The following is an 8,087-nucleotide window of genomic DNA, read 5'->3' as shown; positions in this document are numbered from 1 at the left end:
ATCCCCATTAGTAAAATAATATTGCAATTTTAGTTATAAATTTATAATGGTCAACTAAGCTGTTACGATAGACTTCACGAATATTCTTTATTATTTTAGTTGTCATCTTTTCTTAGTTTTCAATCTTATCCTTATTCGAGAGCACAGAGTTGATAGAAATGCTTTTATTACAATTTCCTTCCACAGGCATCTTCTAGTAATTTTTAAATTTTCAAATCCTCCATATAGTATACTACTATAGTTATGCATCTCTTGCTTGTGTGTTGCTCTATGGAGAGAGATTTAATTCTGAGAGACCATGAATAGTAAAATGATAACACTTTTACAGAAAATAGAAATAATATCCAAGCCACTTACCTTAGGATTGTACTTAGCACTCCTAGCCTGAAGAGCTATAGCCTTGAGATCCTATTTGCAATCCAAATTTACAGTTGACACAATGTTTCTATGTATTTGTCCATTGAAGGCACGTGCATCTAGCAAGAAAGATACAATTAAATTTTGAAAGAAACACAAGGAAGGGTATCTTTGAAATTAGAGCATTCCATTGATTAATGCAGACAACAATATGGCCTTATTAAATTAAAAAACATTATCCTCTACATATGTACATAACATTTTACAATGTAAATTGACATAACATTATCCTCTAAGTGATAGTTTGCAAGTTATTAGTTAAGGCATTCACAGTGGTATCAGAGTTGTGATCTCGTCAACCAGTGAATAATGCAGAAAAGTTTAAGAAATTTGACAAAACAAAATAGGGTGAATCTTTTTTAGAAGCTGATTGAAATACCAAGGAGCCAACATAAAATGATCAAACTATTTAAAATAATATTGTAGCTTTAGAGTAATGCAAAATTCAAATCCAATTAGAACATCACAGAAAGAGGGAAGCTCATCTTCAAACAACAAACAAATTGTTAGTCCCACATCAAAACCTAGCAAATCCAGGTTCTCAAAAAAGGATGAAGAAAAACCCTAAGACAACCATTAGCACGCGATTTTGTGTATGGAGCTTGCAAATCAAAACAAGGGTAGGTAAATTTCCAGCATTGCTACAGATTAAATATGCTTCCTGCTTCTCGATAACCCTTATGATATTATTTTGTATTTCTACCTACAAAAACTAGGTATACACTTCCAATATTCTTTTGTATTGCTACCTACAAAAACTAGGTATACAGTAGTAGAGGCAGACAGTAGTGGGTTGGAGAAATCTCAGAATCTACGACAATGGCTATGCTCAACCATTTTGGTTTGTATTTTCCCATTTAGAGAATGTTTATTTCTTTTCTTGAAATGGTTTATATATGAGTGTGAATCATTCAAATTTCCTCGATTAAAAAGATGCTGAGTGAGTGTGTAAATTGGCTTTGCACTTGCATTCTACCACCATTTTTTATATGCAATCGTTGAGAATATGCAACTTCTTTGCAATCGCATCCATGATTCTTGACCTAACCTTAACATTTCTTAAGGAAAAAATTATAGTACTTTCTAATGTATTGTTTATGAAACCATCTTGTTCGTATCTACCTACTGACCATGGTAATCTAGATGAAACTAAACATTGACAATTTGTGTTACTCCTCTATGTTACCGTATTACTTAATAAACCCATTTCTAGCAAAGATGTCAAATGTATACTTGAAACCAACATATGCAGAATGAAATTTAACCCAAGTGAAATTGATTTTCATGGTTGTAAGTTGCATTCATCTAAAACAATTGGAATCGTTGCATTGCCAATTGTGAATATATCCTGAAACTATCCATTTGTGTCAACAGGCAAGTGTGTTGCAATAGCTTCAAACTTCAATCTGTTTGTCTCTATTGAGGTCTTTTTGGGGAATGTTGTGACAAGAACATTTTTGTATCCATTTTGACTAATTTCTAAGGAAAAGAACAAGACATCACTTTCTAAAATGAATGCCTAAGAATTAAGGTATGAGCATTACAGTATGAGACAAATGCGCTAATTTTTGTGACATGTGCAGGCTATTGATGAAAAATGAAATATCAAGTCCACTTCTTGAAGAATTTCTGCAAGGCTCTACTCTTTATCCATATTTTATTTTCCATTTGGGTTCATCTTATGCTAGGTTTTGTTTTAGTATTTAACCCGTATGCCCCATTTTTAGAGATTTGTCCCACAACGATCTGACTAGGTCGGTACCCATGACTCATGCTTGAACCGTCATGTACGAACAATCTTCCCTCTTATGCTATGTGGGAATTATGTTTCACATGTGAATGCATTTTTGCATTAAAATATAACTGATATTTAGATTGAAGTGTTGATTCTGGGGTTTTGGGTGTTTGGAATTTGCCAGTATCAAAGGAAATCCTCTGCTATTTCGAGGTACTGTGCAGAATTGTCATGGGGAGTCTCCAGCACCCATGGCTTTTATAGTGAATTCATGAGAAGGTGAGATTATTTCTACGTCTTCAATCTTTTCAATCTTTATTTGATTTCCTTAGCTAAATAGCTCTTTTATAGGTACGGTACCAGCTGGAGACTCTAGAAAACATAAAGTGGTAGCCTCATTCAATGTAAGTCTGGGCCTCTTATGTTTAATGGGTTTTGGAGTTTAGATTTTCTTGTGGTGGAGACAAAGACACAATCAACAGGTTTTCTTACTTGGGAAAGATCTTACAGGAGACAAATGTTCACGCCTTAACTTTGGTCCCAATGAATTTCCCTTCAACACTTTGAGGTTATCCTTTCCATAACAATCCACCATGCTGGACTAATCCTTCCCACAATCGGAAGATTTTTGTTTAGGTTGCCCTTTACCTCTCTTGACAGTCTCAAAGCTTGACTGTGGCACTTGAGAATTGCTTGGGGCAAACTTTAGTTGTGAAATCCTCTGAATTAGTACTAATGAATCTGTACAGAGAAAATTCCCATATTTTCTCTAATTAATAAATACAGTGTAAACAAACTTTTACAAAATCAAATACTTTCTCTCGTAATGCTATAATGTTTGGATTTTCTTTGTTAAACATGCTAAACAAAAAGTTGTGATAGAATCAAAATATTGATCACTAATTTCAAAGTTTCTTCATCATGAACCCTCAAATATGATTTGATTTAAAAAAATATAGACACTCAATCAGGTAATTTCACAAGAGCTTAGGAGTTCAAGAGAGGAACAAGAACAGAAGCTTCATGAGGCTATGGTTAAAAAGACTAAAGAATGGGACAAATCAAAATGTGAGCTTGATTCTAGAATAGTAGAACTGGAGTAGCTGCTAAATGAGGCAGAAGCAAGAAGTAATGCAGCATCCACATCTCTTCAGGAAAATTCAAAAGCATTATCTGATTTTCAAGAAGCCAGAAACTAACTTGAGTCTAAGGCTAAAGTTCTTCAAACTAAACTTGAAATATTAGAAAGTGAGAATGTTGGCCTCAAATATAAACTTCATGTTCTTAACAAAGAACTAGGTATAATAATTGATGAAAGGGATATTAGTAAGAAATCTACCCAGGCTGCTAGCAAGCAGCAAATAGAAACAGTTAAGAAAGTTACCAAGTTAGAGGCCGATTGTCAGAGGCTAATAGGTCTACTTAAAAAATGATTACCAAGGCCTACTACACTGGCTCAAATGAAACTTAAAGTAGATACTGCTGGAAGGGAGTCTGGGGATATCAAATTGAGGAAGTCACTTAGTAAGGGTGCTAGTTCACCATGTTCTTCAGTAGAGACATTAAATGATAGACACAAAGAACATTCTCAAAAAGAAACTAAATATCATACAAGAAAAGTGCTAGAAATAGAAGAAGAGAACAAGATGCTAAAAGATGCTCTCTCAAAGAAAAATGGTGATCTTAAGGCTTCTAGAGTCATGTGTGCTAGAACAGCTACAAAACTCTCCACTGTTAAACAATAGTTGGAATCTTTGAGGCGAAGGCAAGGAAAACCTGCACTTGAGTTGTATTTGGAAGGATCAAGAAATGAAAGCACAAGCAATCCACCAAGCTTGTCTTCCATTTCTGAGGACGGGAATGATGGTGACCCTAGTGCAGAGTCATGGGCTTCAGCATCGATTACAGAGCTGGATCATATCAAAATAGAAAAGGTCACTAGAAAAGCTAAGAAGCTTAGTGATGTGTCCAAGGTAGATTTGATGAATGATTTCCTTGAGATGGAGAGATTGGCTTCCATGGATTCAACTGGATTGGATCAGGCAGAAGTAGGAAATTTAGACGAAATAAGTGACAAGAATGTTTTAGGAAGTTTTGATATTTCATCTAATCAAGAAGATGGAGCTTTCTTAGAAGAAGCTCTTGCACAAAAAGAATCAAAGCTTCAAACTGTCAATCAGGAATGCTTTGAGTTGTTAAAAAAAAATGAACCATTTACAAGAAAATCTAATTTTTCTGCAAGCTAGAAACACTTGGAATGAATTTGCCCTAGTTAGTCTCAACAAAAAGCATGATATGATCCTTGTTGTTGATGTTGAGGGTGTAGACCTACACAAAATACTAGATGAGGTAATATGCCATGGCAATAGATGTTGAAAGTACTAGAGATTCTCAAATACATATCTGGTCTTCTATGAAAGCTAACTTCACTTCTCATCCTGATACTGGGATTAGAATTAGTTCTATTGATGTAGAGTTTGCAACTGCTATTGTTAGCATTGTTAATTTCTTAAAATCTATAGCCCACGACCCTGAAAAGACTCAAAAATTTAAATCATCAGATACTGATAAACTAGTTTTTAGAATTCAAGAGTTTTCTCACTTAGTGGATTACTTTTTGTAGTGCAAAGAAAAAATTACAGAGTTAATTGTTGAACTGATATCTTTGTTATCTCAATTTAGGAAAATGTTTGCTCTTGGTTTCACTGAAATCTTCCAAAATGAAGCCATAGATTTTGGCAACCAATTGCCCAACCTGATGCAGTCTAGTTTTCTTTGTAATTCAATTAGTACAAATAATTTCACAAGACAAGAAAGTGCTCAGGAGAAGAAAAGGCTAACTATGCTTTCAACTAGCTGGTGGCAATTTATACATAATTAGGAAGCCTAATAGCATTCAAGTAAAAAAAATATCTTTTGGAATTTGAGTTGAAAGCCTAGGTAAGCAAAATTGGAGAGTTAGAAGAGGAGATTATGTGCTTCAAGAGTGAGAATGCAAATCTAGAAATAGTCTTGGCTGCAACCAAAGAGGATCTTGGACACACACAGTATCAGATTATTGAGTTAAAAGAGGAGCTCATACGTCTCAAGAGTGAGGATGCTAATCTGGAAGGAGTCTTCACTGTAACAAAAGAGAAGCTTGATCACACCCAGCATCAAGTTATAGAGTTGGAGGAACAACTTACACATTTGAAGAGTGACAATGCTAATCTAAAAGGTAGTCCTAGCTACAACTAAAGAGAAACTTGAACACACAGAAAGTAAACTTACTAAATCAGAACAAATGTTGGCAAACTTGCAAATGCAGCTTGAATCTGCTAAGGAAGCAAAGAAGTTATTAGAGAATGAACTAGCAACCATGATTTCACATAAATCAGATATTAAATCTCAATTCAAGGCAACAGAAACTAAGATGAAAGGGTTGTCTAAAAAAGTGGCTGCTTTGGAGCTAGAGCTTCAGGAGGAGCACATGCAATGCAAAGATGCCATTACCAAGTGCGAGGTTTTAGAGGAGCAGTTACAAAGGTTTTTGAAATGCTTCAATCTTGTTTCAAATATACCAGATTGATGTACATTTTAATTTCCTAAGATATGTTGAATTCTATCTGATTTTTTTTATAACTTCTTTAGCATGCATGTATTCAGTTTCAGACCTAGGGTTTCTGAACTAATGTGAAGATGTTTAATTGGATACCAAGAAGGAACAATTTTTTGAGTATTCCTGCAGTTTTGTATCAAAGGAATAAATTAGAAAGAGACTAGTATTAACCAACCTGCTTGGAACCCCTCATATTTAATCTATGTTCTTTTCTTATTTGCTAAATATACAAATCAAAAGTATGCATTTATTACTAATTTGTGCTTGCTCTCTATTTATTCTCCATGCTAACCAATGTAAAGTTCATGGTTGAAGTACACTGACATTTTCTATTTTATCATCACAATGAGATTTAAACTATAAGATTTAGCATTAAGATCTACTTGGCATGAAGCCATGTTTTCCTATCTTGTTTATGTAGAAGCAGATTCCACAATAATAAATGTCCAAGAATGTATCATGAATAATTAACATGACTTAAATACAGGTAAGTCTACCAGATCTTCACAATCCATGTTAAATGCTGATTTGTTTCTCGGATAAATTGTGTGATAGTTTTTAGCATCAACGTTTCGGATCATACTACATGATCCATCATTAGGATACAGGAGAGTAACGTTGATAGATCACGTAGGATGATCCAAAAAATTGATGCTAAAAACTGTCACAAAATCTATCCAAAAAACAAATTAACATTTGAGTATAGTTGCCTCGAAATGAGGCAAAACTATCCAAAAGGGACTATATACACTGAGAAAAATATGGTAGTTTTGTGATATGGATATCTAATACAAACACCTTTCTCTCCTTTTAATATAGAGAGATAGATCTATAAGGGAAACCACACGCTTCAATTGAGCATGAAGCATTTCATTTAGTTCATGGTTATCTTGGAGATTAAAAATTAAAAATCATTTATAGACTAGTGAAGAAATGAGCACGAATATGCATACTGATTTGAATAGAGACCTTTTTGGCCCACAAAGAGGTTCTTGATCCTTCATCCTTTTTTTCTGCTTAAGAATGTTTTTGGTTAGAGTAAATTAGATGTGCAAATGCATTTTTAATCATAGCTTTTTCCTATCACTTATTCTACCAAAATGTTTCCTTGGAACAATGTTTTTTGATGAGTCGCAAGAAAATTTGAGGCACCATATAGCCATTACAAATCAAATTCTTAGGATACAATAAATTCATCCCATATTCATGGCTTAAAATAGCATTTTTGAAATGAGTTGTATTAGAATATATGGTAATTCCTGAAACTACATTTGGAGAGTGTCTGAAAATGCAGGCAACTTCACATAATTTGAAACCCTAGTAAAAGGAGAATGGAGAAATACCAATTTGGCACCAGCTGAGCATTGTCACAAATTTAGACCTCTTCTCCAATTCGTCATTGTCTCTTCTTATGTGGTTTGTAGCCAACAATGCAAGCATTATCAGAAAGGGCATTACAGTGCATGACTCAGCCAAACAAAATAGAAAGCAATGACTCGTGGCTTGCTGCCTGGCTACGAACCAACTTACACTTCAGCTAGGTGCTCACTCATGTCGTCTGTGGCAAGCCCTTGCTATTGGCAAAGCTCAAGGAATCCCATTAGTCGGCATAAATCGGCGTGCAAGGAAATGCATTACCCATGAATGAATGAATTTTTTTCTTTTTAACCCATGAATGAATGAAACTTCTTTTTTTTTGTTATAACATTGAGTTGGTCGAAATTCAACTTAAGAATACATAGGTTGGTCAAAATTTCAACCAAATCGGCCACAGAATTTTTATTTTCGACCAACGCAGGAATGAAAAGAAAAAAAAAAGGAGGAATTATAGCTTTGGTCGAAAATTTTGGTAGAAAAACAATTGCAAATGTACTGGTGAAAAAAATTAAGAATATGAAAATCTACCCATTTATATACATTGGTACTAGAATTTAGTTTTTTTTTACATGATTTATTTTAGAAGAATTTTAATTTGTGTATAATTTCCCTTGCATGAATAAGGTGGGATAATCGCTCTTTATATGAACATTGGTAAGATAGTTGGTATTATTGATTTTGAAGAGCGTATGTTTGAATCAAAATATAGCATCTTGTTTTTTGGGCTATTTTGTTGAGTTTTTTTATTATATAAAAGTTTTTTTAACTTTTCCCGTAGAAAGGAAATGGAAGTGCATGAACTTTGTTGAAAGTATTTGAGAGTGACATCAGGCAAGGTGATTTTCTTTTTTAGTTTTTTCTACTACAAAGTATGTATTTAGGTTGGTTTACAAAAAGAAGATTAGTAGAAAATTGATTTTGGTTTGGCAATGTAGTAAACCCAAAGGATGACTCGTGCTT

This window comes from Cupressus sempervirens, chromosome 3 (genome assembly GCF_028749045.1).
Source record: "Cupressus sempervirens isolate cs-2001-9-10 chromosome 3, ASM2874904v1, whole genome shotgun sequence".
Taxonomy (NCBI): Eukaryota; Viridiplantae; Streptophyta; class Pinopsida; order Cupressales; family Cupressaceae; genus Cupressus; species Cupressus sempervirens.
This window is presented reverse-complemented; position numbering follows the sequence as displayed.